General features: G+C 37.8%; 1 non-coding gene across 1 annotated transcript; it reads right to left on the bottom strand.

The window, feature by feature from the left end:
* Positions 1 to 3,976: 3,976 nt before the first annotated feature.
* TRNAE-UUC (transfer RNA glutamic acid (anticodon UUC)) lies at positions 3,977 to 4,048 on the bottom strand. The gene has a single exon. It is a non-coding gene; the product is annotated as a tRNA-Glu (tRNA).
* Positions 4,049 to 16,599: the final 12,551 nt, after the last annotated feature.

Genomic DNA, 16,599 nt, shown 5'->3' with positions numbered 1-16,599 from the left:
TCTCTTTAGAGCTAAAAGAAAAAAAAAAAAGAATACAACACTTGAGCTTTTATTCTTACTCGAAAGAGGGCTTTGGAAACTATGGAACTAATTACAGGAACATGTTTGTTTGTTTCTTTCTTGCAAGAGTAAAAGCCCGCATGGCTGATGGAGATTTGTGATCTCTAGTGGAATTAGGGTGTGGGCACGTTTTGTCCCCAAGCAGCTCAAAAGAGTGACTCAATGGCTGGGGAATTATTGCTGAGGCAGGAGGAGGTGGTCTTGAGGGGATAAATTGGCAATGATTAGGATTATGAAGGGCGGGGAGGCCAGGTACAGCTTTGGAATTGAAAATGCCTTTGACCGTGATACCACATGTGTGCTGGACACCCCCACCACCCCCCTTCCCCTGGGAAGTGGGCGTCGGAAACACCCAGCTCTACCAAAGGCCTTTTGAGACAGATGGAGCCGAGGCTGTGGCCACTGACCAGCCCTGGCTACCATCAAGCCTATTTTAAGTACACTGGTCTCCTGGAATTCCCGGCTGTTGGAGGTAAAACAAATACGGCCACAGACATATAAAGAAATATGAAACAGGACTTTTGAGTGCAACCTAGCTGATTTGATTCTACTCAAATCAGATGCACGGATAAGACATGTAAATTTGTTATGTGGTATAATAGGAATATTCTCATTACGAAAAAAATAAAATGAGAAAAGAAGAAACCAAGAAAATAATTTTTGGCTCAAAAATGACATTGCAGTTTTCTGGTTAGTGTTCTTTGGTACCTTATCACATTTTAAAAAAATTTAAAATACAGTTGATTTATAGTGTTGTGCCAATTTCTGCTGTCTAGCATGCATAGTGACCAAGTCATACATATATGTACATTCTTTTTCTCATACTGTCTTCCGTCATGTTCTATCCCATTTAACTCCTTAACTTTCATCAAACTTTGTAATTTAGATATTAAGTTTTTCATCAAGTGGGAGGAAAAAAAAACCTCAGAAAGGTTGAAGAACTTGCCCAAAGAGTCATGTGCACATAGATAAATAGGAGAACTATAAATAGGAGCTTTGAGTGTTAAAAGAAAAAAAAAAACCAAAGGAAAAAGTTGGGTACAGTTGTAGAAAAGGAATGCTATTAGAACTATTATAAAGATTGTCAAAAATACCCCCAAAACAGAATGAGGAAGTAGTGATGATGAGCATTTACAAAGGGAAATTGACTTGGAAATTGGAAGATTGTTGGCAGAATGTTAAATTCAAGGCATGACCCCCGTAAACTAGGACTTTTCAGAAAACCAATGGCTGATGCAACCCTCAGGCAGGAACCCCACCACCACCACCACAGCCCCACCACCCCAGGGACACAGAGGCTCCACAGGTGTCCTTCGGAAAGTGAGATGAACTCTGAGTCAGAATCTCCGGTGCTTTTATTGGAGAATTGATCTAAAATCATATACATTTAGCAAAAATCGCTGGTATTATCTGTTGATACTTGTTTGCAAATGGAAATTGGAACGTTTAGCCTTGATTTTCGTTGAGTAAAATGTGGTGAAACTGGGAGCCTAATTACTTGTAAACATTTTAAAAATAGTTTGGGAATGGATTTGAAATTGTTAGGTATGCCTGGCTGCCTCCTTTCTGGTTGTTCCTCCTGCTAATTTGGGGCCTCTAATTGGCATGGGCTTCCATTATGGAAATGTGGCCGGTGGAAAGGGTTAGGAGTTACGTCCACAGTTTGCCTCTGAGACTAGGCATTGTGCATCTCAGTGGGTTATAAAGGAGCAGTTTTAGTCATGTGGCTGTTCCTTTGCCGTAATAAAGTTATTTCTCATGCATGGAACAGAAAACATGGATAGATTTTTTTTTTTTTCCTTCAAAGAAGAAGGCAATCCCTGAGATGGTTTTACATTTTCAAGGATTTGGGTAAGGCTGAGAAAAAGACAAGCAAGGGTGATAAGGCTTTGAGAGGCAAAAGCTTTCTGGTGTGTACCTTCGTTGTAGTGTTAGCACATTTTCCCCTTCCTTCCTGGTTACCTATTTTTTTTGTACATATCTTATTTACCACCGAGTTTGGTACCAGTTAAAATTCTCTGTGTCTGCATAGCGCTCTGCATCTCCATAGTCTCTCAAATATTTATCCTCAAAGAACTGTAGACACTAATGACAGATTGAGAATAATTTACCCCCTTTATATAAAAGGGAATGTCATGCTCTATTTCAAGATGATGGTGTCCAAAATAATAAACTAGAATCAGAGCTTCTTGCAAAAGTCAGATTATAAAGCTTGAAGGCTGTAAAAGGAAGTGCTACGACTTGTGAATCTCAGCATATCCAAAGTGATGAAAAAACAACTTATTTCAGGAGATATCCTGGGAAGAGATCTCCTGAGAATAAGGTCAGCGTGACTACGTGAGAAAGAAAAGGAATTGGGAGCTTGGGGTTAATAGATGCAGACTGTTGCCTTTGGAATGGATAAGCAATGAGATCCTGCTGTGTAGCAATGGGAACTATGTCTAGTCACTTATGATGGAGCCTGATAATGTGGGAAAAAAGAATGTATACATGTATGTGTAACTGGGTCACCTTGCTGTACAGGAGAAAATTGACAGAACACTGTACACCAACTATAATGAAAAACAAATCATTATATACATTTTGCAAAAAAAAGAAAAGGAAAAGCAATGCAACGTGGTAGTTAGAGGAAAGCAATATTGTCCATATTGTTGGATGCCTGGGGTTTGCCCCCTTGCCGCATATTTGTTTTAACCTCCACCTGAGAGCAGGAAAGATGAAGAGAGAGTACAAAGACGTGTGTTGGCATCCCAAGGGCTCGATCTCATTGGCTTTAGACACCACTGCCTACTTTGAGATGGAGTGATAAAAGGGCAGGGGAATTAGGCTGTCATCAAAATCAAGGAGCCACAGAGGCTCTGCAAAGAAGCAGTTCTCCGTCTCAGAAGAAAAGGCCACCACAAGCAGCAGTACGGATCAGTTCAGAGTCACTAGCATCTACTGTCCACGCACCGTATTTCCAGAGGAAGAGTTTAAAGCTACACATTCTAGAGGAGAAGAAAATGGATGTTCCCGGATAGACAGGCGAATACTCTGTTTGGGGCCACTATGTAAAGAATGGGTGACTCGGTGGCAGAAGTCATCTTTAATTAAACAGCTATTTCCTGCATTGGAGATCGCAATTTTATTTAAATCTTTATGGTTTAGTGACTGAGGTTAATGCTGGAATGTTGCATATGTGGAATCTCCTCTTGCAATCAAGTGATAGAAAGTGAGGGGAAAATCAGTTACTGAAATTTTTTAAAATGTTGATAAAAAGGGTATTTGCTTGAAATAGTAAAAGGTAGTGATTTAACTCTAAAGTGGACATTCAGATCAAGGAAGGAATTGATTTAAAAACTCAGCAACATGCAGTGATCATTTATTTTCAGATTTCTGCAATATCATGAAAAAAAATGTGTAATGACTGTTAAAGACAGAATATGAAAGCCTTTGAGTGTACAAGTGATTGGAACAGGGCAAAGTGGCCTTGTTGTGTTGAAGAACGGATGGAAATTTGACAGCAGAACAATAATGAAAATCCTGTTTATGTAAAGACGATATGTTTTGTTTGAGTTTTGCTGGTTTGGTACATGAGGAAGTCTAAATGGGGATACATTTTATTTCTGGACTATCTAATCCAGATCATGATAATTTTAAAAAAAAATCACAGTGGTCAACATCTTATATACAGAATTGAGCACTTGATCACTGGGAAGATACATATAAAAAAGTAGAATTAGTTCAACACAACATCACTACAAAAATTAAGTAAATAAAGTTGGTATTAGGTTTTACATTTAAACTGAACACAGATTGTGAGTGGAGAGTTGGATAAAAGTGAATAAGATATAATTTTCTTTCTTTTAAAAAAATATTGTTATTTATTTATTTTTATTTTTGGCCATTGCATGCAGCATCTTGATGTGGATCCCAGTTCCCAGACCAGGGATTGAACCTGGGCCACAGCAGTGAAAGTGCTGAGCCCTCACCACTAGACCACCAGGGAGCTCCCCAGATACAGTTTTATAGTATGAGAAGGCTCAATTGGGAAAAATTTCAAGGCTGAAATTTACCATCCACTAACTTTATACATATATATATTATGTGTGTGTGTGTGTGTGTGTGTGTATATATAGTTTTATATGTTCAAGAAAGAAAATACATGTTACTGAATGTCCAGTGTCCCCAGGTGTATTTTGCTGTTGTTGTTTTTGGTTGCATGTAGGGCACATGGAAGTTTCTGGGCCAGGGATCGAATCCGAGCCAGAGTTGTGACCTACCTCACAGCTGTAGTAACACCAGATCCTTAACCCACTGAGCCAGGCCAGGGATCAAACCTGCATCTCTAGCGACCCAAGCCACTGCAGTTGGATCCTACACCCATTGCTCCACAGCAGGGACTTTCTATTTGGTCCTTGTTTTTGAAAGGTTGTTTGCTGGATTTAAAAGTCCATGTCAACAGAAGTGGAGAGAGCATTGTGTCGGGTAAGATGACGAAAGACGCCAGCCAGGCATTAATACTGTCAAGAAATGGACAGAGTGAAGAAAAATAGGGTTTGCCAGTTAAAATACAGCTCACGCTCCTCAGGACCCTGGATCTGTCTTCAGAATTACGGAGAAAATGTTGATAGTGTCTCTTTCTTTTTCTTCTTTTATTTTATTTTATTTTATTTTTATTCCCCCATTAATTTTTTTTTTCCAGCTGTACAGCATGGTGACCCAGTTACACCTACATGTATACATTCTTTTTTCTCACGTTATCATGCTCCATCATAAATGACTAGACATAGTTTCCAGTGCTACCCAGAAGTCAAAAAGAAATAGACAAATACCATATGATATCTCTTATATCTGAATCTAATATACAGCACAAATGAACCTTTCCACAGAAAAGAAAATCATGGACTTGGAGTATAGTCTATTTTTGTAAGAAGCTCTGTAGTAAAAGTAGGAGACAGAATAGAATAGGATGCCAAGATGACCTTACTGATTTCATTGATTTCAATCAAAACACAAGCTGGAGAGAAAAGAAAGGAGGTCATGGAGAGAGAAATAGCATTTAAGTATTCAGACACAAAACAGGGAGACAGCTGATGGACTAAATTTCAATAAACTAGGGAAAATACTGTTTTACAGTCAGTATTTATTTTTTACTGCTGTTTAAGAAATGATCACAAACTGAGGAGCTCAAAGCCATGCCCATCCATGAGCTCACATCTTTGTAGATCAGAAGTTGAGCATGATGCCTTGGTTCCCTGCTCAGGGTATCAGAAAGCTGACATCAAGGTTTCCAGGGCCTGAGTTCTCATCAGCAAGTTCTCATCTTGTTTTTGGCTGAATGCAGTTCCTGCCTGATGCCCTGATTTCTTTGCTGGCTGTTGACACATCTTGCTCCAAGCTTCAAGAGGCCACCTGCACTCCTGGCCATGTAGCCTTCTCCATCTCCAAACAAACTGCTTCGAATCTCTGACTTACTTTTCTACAAGCAGTTGGAGGAAACTGTCCGCTCTTAAAGGAGCCCTGTGATGAGTTTAGTGCCCACAACCACCCCTATAATCTCCTTATCTTAGATTCAGCTGAGTAAGACACATAGCTGCATCATCACTCATCATTGCAACCCCTTCACAGAAGTACCTGGATTAGTGATGGATGGAATAACTGAGACAAGATGTGTGTGCCCCAGGGACCCGGCACCCTGGGGTTGGGGGGCATAGCCTATTCGAATTCTCCCACCACACATGCAAAACAAACTAACCTGGTTAAAAATGGAGATGTCAGGGATGTTTTATTGGCTAGAAAATGATGAAACCTTAAAAGATGCTTTTATAGAGAAAGGAGAAAAGTTGACAGATTATCAACTGAAAATGACAAATCAAGAAATTAAAATTATTAACTGAATTGATAAAGCCATGGGTGAGCAATTCTGGATAGAATTGGTAATTGACAGAATTTAGTAAAGGAGTCCATTCTTTTCCGAAGATCTTTTAGAACTTGTCAAGGATGTACCTATGACGGAGTTAGAGGTTTATACCGAGAAAAATCCAAGTGGCTGAGGCATCTTGACTGGTATAGAAGCAACAATGAATGGTTACACATGTAGTTTTAGGGTGATGAAGGGGTTGAGAAAAAGCAGAAAACTCTGAAGGATAGGTAATAGGGAAGTATTAACAGGAAGAAAGAGCTATTAATCGTAATGCAGAGAAGTCCAGATATTTGGATGTAGTATATGATTAAAAGCTAGAGGGTTGTTAGTGGATTGTTATAATCATTATATAACTACAGATGTGATAAATTCATTTGAGTACTAAAAAAAAAAACAGTAAAAAGAAAGTATCATAAATGGACCAAAAATTTCTGGTATTGTTAATAAAGGAATTGCAAAATATTTAAATATAATATAAATATGATATGAAATATGAAATATGTTATGCAATGTGCTGTTGTTTATTTTAGTTGAGTCTTGTGGAACCAGGCAATATTACCTGCATGTATTGTTCTCCCTGAACCTTTGGTGTTTGAAAACATTCTGATGGTTCTTGACATTTATTTAGATTACTTTCTGATATTCTCTAATTAAAAAATTAGACATATTAAAAAAAAAGCTAGAGGGTTGATTTTGGATTTAGATCTAAAAATCAAAACTTGGACAATACAATTTTTCACACCTGATGACCAAGTAAATAGTGGGCGTATATGATAATCTGTGGCTTAAATCGAGTAGAGATGAAAGGCATTAAACATTTACATGGTGGAGAAGTCCTGAAGCTGGGATACAAGCTTTGGTTTAAAAAAAAAAAATTGGTTTTAATTTCTATCAAATGTCCATATGCAAAGGCAAAGCCAGAAACGTCAAGACGTTCTTTAAGGCTCACACCAAAATAGACAATAATCTTCGTGTCCTCTTTCTCCAGTTTACCAGCCTGTAGAGGCAACCATTTCCACCTCTATCAGCTGATGGTTTAGGTGTTTGCTTTCATACCTTAAGTAGAGGATTCTTTTGCTACTCCTTGATTTTATGTTCTCTTTTAGGTATTATCTATTTCTTTTCAACTCCAGAAAAGAGAGGCTTTAGCTGTCTTTCGCTTTCATGCCCTCTGCTCTTACCGTAAATATACACTCCCCCTACCACACACAAAATCTTCTCCCATCCTCCTAATATAGTTTATATAATTTTGATTAGATCCATGTTTATATAATTCTGAATAAGCAAATGCTATTCTGCTCCATATTGTACACTAAAATATTTTCCTTTCTTAGTAAAATGTTTCATCCTCTGGAGTTAATAGTTGTCCTACTTTTGGATGTGTATTTTTTTTTTTTCATGTGCTTAACGCTAATACAAATCCAAACTCTCTCCCAATTGTCAAAATCTCCTCTTAGTCCTCATCAGTTAAAGAATAAAATTTGTGTGAGTTCCCGTTGTGGCTCAGCGGTTAACGAACCCGACGAGGATCCATGAGGATGTGGGTTCAATCCCCAGCATTGCTCAGTGGGTCAAGGATCCAGTGTTGCCATAAGCTGCCGTGTAGGTCACGGACGCAGCTCGGATCCTGCATTATTGTGTCTGGGGTGTAGGCTGGTAGCTGTTGCTGCGATTCGACTCCTAGCCTGGGAACTTCCATATGCCACGGGTGTGGCCCTGAAAAGCAAATATGTATGTGTATATATATATATTTTTTTTGCAGTGACTGTGTCTGTTCTGAGGACTTCTGACCTGCCCCATTCTGGGCTGATTTTCCTTGCTGCCTGGCGTATGGTCATTTCTGTGGAATTTCCACTTTATCCTGACCCCCAACTCCCCCCCACCACTCCTTTTTGCCTCTATCCAATGCCTCTGTGCATACCCTTGCTTTAATGAAGCAGGTCGTACAGTATCTTCTTGAGAAAGGGTGCAAGATAGATTATCTTGGCGACATCGAGTGTTGCTTCCGTCACCTTTGATTTATGGTTTGGCTGGGTATCAAGCCTCAGGTCTGAAATAATTTCCTCTGAGAATCTTGTAGACATTGCTCCATTGTCTCCCATTCTCAGAGTGGTTCTTAAGCAGCCTGAAGCCTTTCTAATTCCTGATTCTTTTCATGCGACCCATTAAGATTTTCCCCTCCCTGGGAAACCTTGTAGAGGCTTATCTTTGCCACCAGGGTTCTAAGATTTCACGTTGATGAGCCTTGATGGGGGTCAATTTTTCATCTGTTTTGCTAAGCGGCTGGGGAGCAGCTTTCATTCTGGTGACCCATGTCCTTCAGTTGTGAGAAATATGCAGGGATTATTTAATTGATGGTTTTCTCCCTTCAGTTTTTGTTATTCTTTCTTTCTTGCACTTTTCTTCCTGGAATGCTGTACCTCCTCAACCAGTCCTCTCCTTTTCTTCTTTTTTTTTTTCCCCTTAATTTCCCCTCTCTTTTTGTTTATTCATTTCATATTCACTCTGCTTTATTTTTATTTCATATTTCCTCAACTTTTTAAGATTTCTGTAGAATCTTTCTTGACTTTTAGGAGCATCTTGTTCTTTTTTTTCATGAAAAAAATCATATTTCTCTAAGGATCTAAATAAAAGATTGCAATCTTTTTCCAGGCATCGTCTCTGTTTCCAAACTTTTTTTTTTCTTTTCTTTGTTTATTTTGAATTCTAACTTTTAAGTTGGAAGCTTTTTATAAATGGCTAATGATTCTTGAATGTCTGTAAAAATATCAAATTACTGTGTATATCTGAAGCTCATAAGCTATTGCAGGTCAAATATAATTCAACAGTTAAACTATGCACTAATAAATACAATTAATATACATAAAAATAAAAGCGGGACATTTAAAAACTGACTGGGACATTGAGCTTGAGGAGGCTGGCTGTGGTGATCTTCACTGTAGGTTATGCCACTTCCTTGGGGGAAAATCTAAACACCTATTCATGTTGTTTCTCCATATAGAGATCTTCCCACCTGGCTTCTGTCATCCTGGAAGCTAAACTGCAGGGAAAGCTAGGGCACTACTACTCAGTATTGTACATGTTTGCATATTCTTTCTATGCAAACAATCTCCTCCAGCCAGAGACCTTCTATCTTCCTTTCCTCCAGCATTTTGCTGAAACAAAAGCAAAGAAGTCATTTGGCAACATGCAATGATCGAGACGATATGAGGTTCATTAATTGTTTCTCTATCCCTTTTTTTTTTTCCTTTTCTTGGCCCACCATGCGGAAGTTCCTGGGCCAGGGATCGAACCTGAGCCACAGTAGTGACCAGAGCTGCTGCAGTGACAACGCCAGATCCTTAACCTACTGCACCACAAAAGAACTCCTTTCTAAAACTACCTCTTCTACTTATCAATTTTATTGAGGAATAACAACATACAATCAACCTGTCTGTGTAAAATGGGCAGTCTGATGAGTTTGGATGGTTGCATTCACCCATGATCACACAAACACAGTTAAGAGACATAATATATCCATCATTCAGAAAAGATTCCTCCTGGCCTTTTGCAGTTGACCCCTCTTGTGCTTACCCCAGGATCTATATACATGAGATATGGTTTGTAGTCTTTGCCTCCTGCTCTTTCTTTCAGCATAGTGATTTTGAGACATGTCATGTTCTTACATTTATAGTCGTTTGCTCCTTTTATTATAATAGATTCCATGGCGCAAATATTCCTCCTTTGGTTGATCCATTCTCCTACTCATGGACACTTGAGCTGTTTCTAAGTTTTGGCCATTATGAATAGAGCTGCTGTAAATATTCAGGCCCACGTCTTAATGTGGACACGTGTTTTCATTTCTTTTGCATAAAGATCTACGCATGCTTCTAAGAAACTCTCAAAACAGTTTTCCAGATTGATGGTACTATTATGTATTCCACATCCTTGTCAACATTTGGTGCTATCTGTATTTTTCATTTTAGCCATTCTAATAGCCATGCTGTTTTAACTTCAACTAGGAGTTCCCGTTGTGGCTCAGTGCGTTAAGAACCTGATGTAGTCTCCCTGAGGATGCAAGTTTGATCCCTAGCCTCACTCAGTGGATTGAGGATCTGGTGTTGCCGCAAGCTCAATCCAACACCTAGCCTAGGAACTTCCATATGTTGCAGGTGCAGCCATAAAAAAAAAAAAAGTTTTCACCCAATTATCCTCTTTTTATCCTTACTTCTACAGAAAACTAATACCACAGTCATAATCTTTGAGGGGCATCCTCTAGTATAAATTAGATTGTTTCTTGGCTTTTCCATCACAGATTTAGGATTCAGTTTTTCCAAATTGCTAAGTCAGTTACTATCAGCCCAGGTGGTTTCTAGCTTCCAAAATATAGTTGAAATTGCCTCTAGTCCCATCATCTTTGTTCTTATATGCTCCCACATTAAAAATCCCTTGACTTTTGCTTTAGTGTGATTTTTGGCAGGAAGATAAATGGCATTGTTTTAATCCATCATCATTACCCCTCAGCTAGGCATTTAACATGTATAATTAACATCCGAAATGAATGTCAGTGGACAGACAGGGAAGCAAGAAGGATTGACGAGGTGTGAAGACACGTACTGTGCAGATCATGAGCTAGGAAAGATGGTGTAGGATCTGGAAATGGAGATTCAGAAAAAGCACACTGGAAAAAAGGGAGTGTCCCCCCTTTTCCTTATGTTGGAGTGATCATTTAAAAGGGGCCCTGAGGAGCACTAGGTGTTTACAAGTTCTGTTTTCGGGGGCTGGGGGAGTAGGAGGAAGATAGATTTCTCTTGGACAGATGTAGAAAAGAGACAGAAGATATCTCATTAAAGTGGGAGGATCACGTTTCCATGAAGCATTTTGATTTTGTTGTAGAAATGAGTGCATTGTTTCAATGACAGCTTCTCAGGAGGTCACATTCAATAAGGAGCAGGCACTCAGACATTTATTGGAATCTCATTCAAATGTTCAATGGGGTGGAAAAAAAAAATTTTAAATAAAATGGATGATCTTTACCATTCCACACTTTCAATACATTCCTTTGAGCGAGTGGCATGGGAATACACATCTGGGATGACATGACATCAAAGGATGTGAGTGTCCTGCCAAAATGGGAATTACATGTTTTAGGAGCCATGCTTTTCATGCAATAGGGGCATTAATGAAACAAAATCCAATTCAAATATTTTTCAATTAAAAGAAAAGCTATATTCCATAGCTAGAGGAAAATAACCACCCTTGTGCTTGTCTACACCATATTCTCTTCAAAAGGACTTTGAAACTTAATTTTGAACTATCATTTATCTGCCGAAGTTATGACTAGAATGAAGATATCCTAGAAAAAATTGTCATAGAGAAAAGCTTGGAAGAATCAGGAATGTTCAACCATAAATAAATTGTTTGATTGGGTACAATTATGACTACCAAATATTCTCAACGTTCTTCTGTGAAAGCTGAGATAAATGTATTCAATGTATGCACAGAGAATAAATACCCTTTTGTTCAGAATGGGCATTCTGAGTTGGACAGAAGGCTGATTACTGGAGTCCTATCTAACTCCTAGACATTGTTGGCTAAGCTTGTAACATCTTAGTCACATTTGGAACTAATGACCAAGTCTGCAAGTGTAGCAATGCAGCATGCAGCATGAGAGATGGCCTTTCTTTTTTTTTTTTTTTGTCTTTTTTGTCTTTTTGCTATTTCTTGGGCCGCTCCCGCGGCATATGGAGGTTCCCAGGCTAGGGGTCGAATCGGAGCTGTAGCCACCGGCCTACGCCAGGGCCACAGCAACGCGGGATCCAAGCCGCGTCTGCAACCTACACCACAGCTCACGGCAACGCCGGATCCTTAACCCACTGAGCAAGGGCAGGGACCGAACCCGCAACCTCATGGTTCCTAGTCGGATTCGTTAACCACTGCGCCACGACGGGAACTCCAAGAGATGGCCTTTCTAAGGTCCTCTAAGCTACCCCCTTTTGAGGATGACTTTTCAATGTGATGTATCAGTAAGAAATATAAAAGACAGAAGGAGCACAAATATAAAAGATATATTTCCATCTTCCTATAGTTAATATTTTAATTATAAACATGTTTAACCTTCCACACATTTTAATCTCTCTGATTAGAAATCAAACCATCCAAAGATAAGTCATTTATTACCTTGCACACTTGATATGTGGGGATGCCTAGCAACATTTTCAATCAGTATTTCCCAGAAATGGTTAAAATGTTAACTATTCAAATACAAAGTTAATTCTCACCAGGTACTCTTGATGTGAAGAGAGGCTGATAGAATGACTAATCTCATTCAGCTACACCATGCCCCGAACTAGAAAGATAAAAGTGCATGGGCTAATCACTTCTGCTAATCGTCTCCAAAGGATGGAATAAGCAAAACCAAGATTAGAAACAGGCAATTTGATATAGGGTCTAGCATTCAGTTGGTTTCGGCTATTAATAAAGGTGTAAATGCAATTTTTTTTTAAATGGCAAGGGAGTTTTAAAGTTTATTTTTTAGGCTTTTACAAAAAGACGAGACTTGCAAGAGGTAGTCTATATAGCCAACTAAGGATTAAGTGCCACCGAAGAATGCAGGTTTTGTTTGTGTGTTTTGAGTGGCTTTCAATGTATTTTCCAGGGTCTAAGTAGTAAATAAGTAAAATATTTGAGATCTAGACAACAGAAATAATCAAGAGTTGTGGAAATTCAATAAATGGAACCATAGAATTGGTGGAATGTGGAAGATTCAGGGTCGGGGGGGGCAGAACAATGTCTTCTTTTGAGTCAAACTGGGAATGAGGCAGTTAAGAGGCATAGTCTTACCTAGAAGACAGTTCAAATAAACTGATTATAACCTTTCCTGTTTGTAAAAAAAGCGGCACACGTCAGCAGGACAGCAGCTTTACTGTTTCCTGTTTTTCTTGCAAACTGTCGATTGTTTAAAACACATCTGTAGCTTAGCTTGCTATTACTTTATTCAGACGTTGTCCATTGAACTTAATACATTAACATTTTCCAGTTGGGAATGAAACTGAAAAACGCTAACCTTTTATTTCAAAAAGTGGTTCAAAGCTCCCTACATATATTTCTTGGCTGATTCTGCTCTTAGTCTGTGTAGCTATCAAATTTATGTCGCTTCCATAATGGACACTACTCTGCATTCCAGAGATCATTTGCTTAATAAAATTCACATAGATACTCAGTGAATACTAAACCTATATAAGCATGCACTGAGCCACCCAACAACCAGATGAATTCAATTTATGATGCACCATTATTAAAGATTAAATCATAGCTTTGTTAGTGGTCTATGAAATTCTACATTTAAGAGCATTTCTGAAATACTCTAGCAAGACTAGAAATATTTTAGACTAAAGTATCTATTTCAGTCATAGAACGAAATGATTTACATGTTAGCTGGGAATAAAGAGGTAGCAATGAGAATTTATAATACAGATAGTGCCTAGAAATGTGTTCTTTTTTAGACTAAATTAAGCTGGGAGCATCCATAGAAGAATTTTCTTCTTGATTCACAGTAAGACTAAGAGTTGGTTGATTTAATTTAAGGCTACTTTTTCATGGCCAGCAGCAAATTCACTGAAGTGCTATTCTGACTTTCAGCTAGACCCCATCACCGTTGTCCTGTGTGACATGGCAACTCAGTAGAAATGTATTTTCCAAGTGTAGTACAAATATTCAAAGATCATCCACCGATCACAGTTGGAGTAAGGATTGTTATGTAATAATTCTGCTATAGAAGTAGCTGAAGGCATATTGTAGAGCACAACTGAACTACTGCATCTGTAAAATGTTAGAGAGAAAAGAATGTTGAAACTTTTAATTGAAATATAAAATAAAAATCATTATAATAATAATAATAAATTTCGAGCCATACATATATGTGTGTATATGTTTAAAATAATAATGATTTTTTTCCTAAATAGTTTATGCATCTACAATGAAATGACTTTCATTTTGCTTTAAGTGTTTTTGTTTCATTAAACTCATAGGAATTTTTAAATCCCTTGATGAAACATACTTCTTTTTTGAAAATTTATTTTGAGAAATTCTCTTTCTATTGACCAGCTTTAAGATCTTGAAGAAGCCACGCCACCTGTCAGGAACTTAATTTTCTCGTCTATCAAATGAGCAGATGCTTTATAGGGTTTTCCAAGTATTATGTTGGAGGATAATTATATTTTGTGAAAACAGTAGAGGTTAGGAAAATCACAAACTGAATGACGACCAAATTTTTATTTTTACTTGTAGAAAAAAAAAAAATCATTGCTTCCTTAAACATGGGAAGCCAAAAGTAATCCCTGAGAGCTGAACTTGAAAATCTAAATGTAAACCGTGAACAGCGGCATATGGGACAGTGGGTAATATGCTCTATGCCAGAACAATTGATTATTTACAGAAAAAAAATCAATAAATTTTCTAGACTACATTTATAAATAATTTAGCATTCTCAACAGAATGGATTATATTCTCCAGAGTGTTCATAAATACAGCTATTCCTCATTATCCACCAACTTAAACTGCAGAAAATTGAACTTCAAAAATGGCTGAAGAAGGGAACTAACTCATTTGCAGTTACGTGAGATCTTGAAATTAAGAAATTTCCAAGATGTAATACATTATGTGGCAGAGTGTATAGTATTCTTTAGAAAGAGGGTGGGGGGAGAGGTAAAGAGATAAAGAGACAGACAGGACTTTTAAGGGAAAGTCTAGTGATGGATGGTGTGTCTGTGATCCTTTGGATGGGGAAAGAGACGTGAAATGCCAGCATTAAAAGAGATAATACACATTTTCAGGAATGCTCTTAAGAGTAGCAACTTTAGCAAAGAATAAAATCGAATTATTATAGGATCTCCACAAAGCTGGGCAAGAACTACTGTTACTACATTATGAAAATTATTTTTCATCATCATTTTTCAAAGCAGTCATTGAAGAAATTTTTCCCTTATGGTTGAGTTTATAGTCTTCTTCATAAAAATAAGCATCCCTTGAACAAGTCCATTGGACTAACACAAAAACAGTATTAAGTCAACTTTCCCTTGAAAATTAATCAGTCATTTCCATATGGAGAATTCCTGGGAGGGTGCAGAGAATAGGAAACTGGTTCTGTGATTTTGCTCGAAGGACCTTTAGTGCAATACATGTTAAAGATCTTCTCATGGGAATGTGGTATTCAATTTCATCAGAACCAAGAATCCAGTTCAATTTTCAGCACCACTGCCACCCCAACAGACCTCAGCCAGCAATAAATATTATGGTGAGGCCAAGATAAACAGTGCAAACAATTTGAAATCAGCACGTGTTTCAGTGTGATCACCTAACTAAAGCCTTTCCACTGATAAACCTTGTGAATATATATATTCCAATATTACCATTTAGGAAAACATTTCTATTCACGTAGATTTAATTAACTATTTTACAAAGTGACACCCCCCCCCCCCCAGTAAGTTAACTTTTGAATTATTGTCCCCAATTACTTTGCTTGTTGACAGAAGCCTCTGGAGGATCTCCCACTTCCAATCAATTTTCAGCTAAGCCTCCACCTTCCAAGCTGACCTGACTTTACATCTTAAAATAACTCCACGCACACAGGTGTCATAAAAAGCCATTCTCCCTGAGGCTGCGCTGTGATGATCAACAGAGTATATGCTTTGCCAGGAAAGACAACTTTTATTATTGTACTGTGAGTTATTCTGCCTAAAGAGTAAATCAGTTTGGGCAAAAATACTACTGGAATTGTAGAGTTGCTCTTACCTATATATATATATGTAAAACATGTGGAATTCTATACTGCTATTAGTTTATATAATTTTAATATTATATAAAATTTCTATTGTATATATACATAACAATTTTATCTTGAACAAGAAATGAAAATACTTTGCACAAAATGTTAGTGAAGTGCTTCCAAACAAATGCCCTTGGATATATTTTTTCCACTTCCACTTTCAAGTAGACACATGGTTTTCTAGCCAATGTTTTGATATTTAAGCTATGAAGTATACTTAGATGGCTAATCAAATATTCATCAAGTACCTACTTGTTCTTTGAAGAATAAAAATAAGGGGAGACTTTATAGACTCAGGATTTACCTCCTTTCCAAAGAATAATACTACATCAATCATTTATAAATAATCTGTCCATTCACTTGAAAACACATTGAGTGCCTTCTATGGGCCAGGGACTTTTTTTTTCTCATCTCAATCCCGAGTTATCCATTTTAATATTTTGCCTAGTTTGCCAGAATTCTTAAAAATCTTAGTTAACCTATAGAGCAGACATATTCTGTTTTATAAGCTAAATATATAATAAAAAACCAGACCATTCAGCTACTCATTTTTTTTTCCCACCATACATCTTAGAAAGTTCTTCTCCTGTTTTGAAATTCTCACTAGATGTGATGTTTATTTTCGTTGTAAGATTAGATTCTTCCTCCAGTTAACAGTTCAAATGACTGCAAGCTGCACCCCGCAACCCCCCCCCCATTTTCATGGAAACTGCTCTCAATGTCATCAAAAGCTGCCATCTTGCCACATCCTAAAGACTCTTGTCCCTTGATCTTTGACTTCAGAGCAACCTTTAACAAAGCAAGCCCGGTCTCCTCTTTGGGATGTCCC

The sequence above is a fragment of the Phacochoerus africanus genome, chromosome 12, assembly GCF_016906955.1.
Source record: "Phacochoerus africanus isolate WHEZ1 chromosome 12, ROS_Pafr_v1, whole genome shotgun sequence".
NCBI lineage: Eukaryota > Metazoa > Chordata > Mammalia > Artiodactyla > Suidae > Phacochoerus > Phacochoerus africanus.
This window is presented reverse-complemented; position numbering and strand designations above follow the sequence as displayed.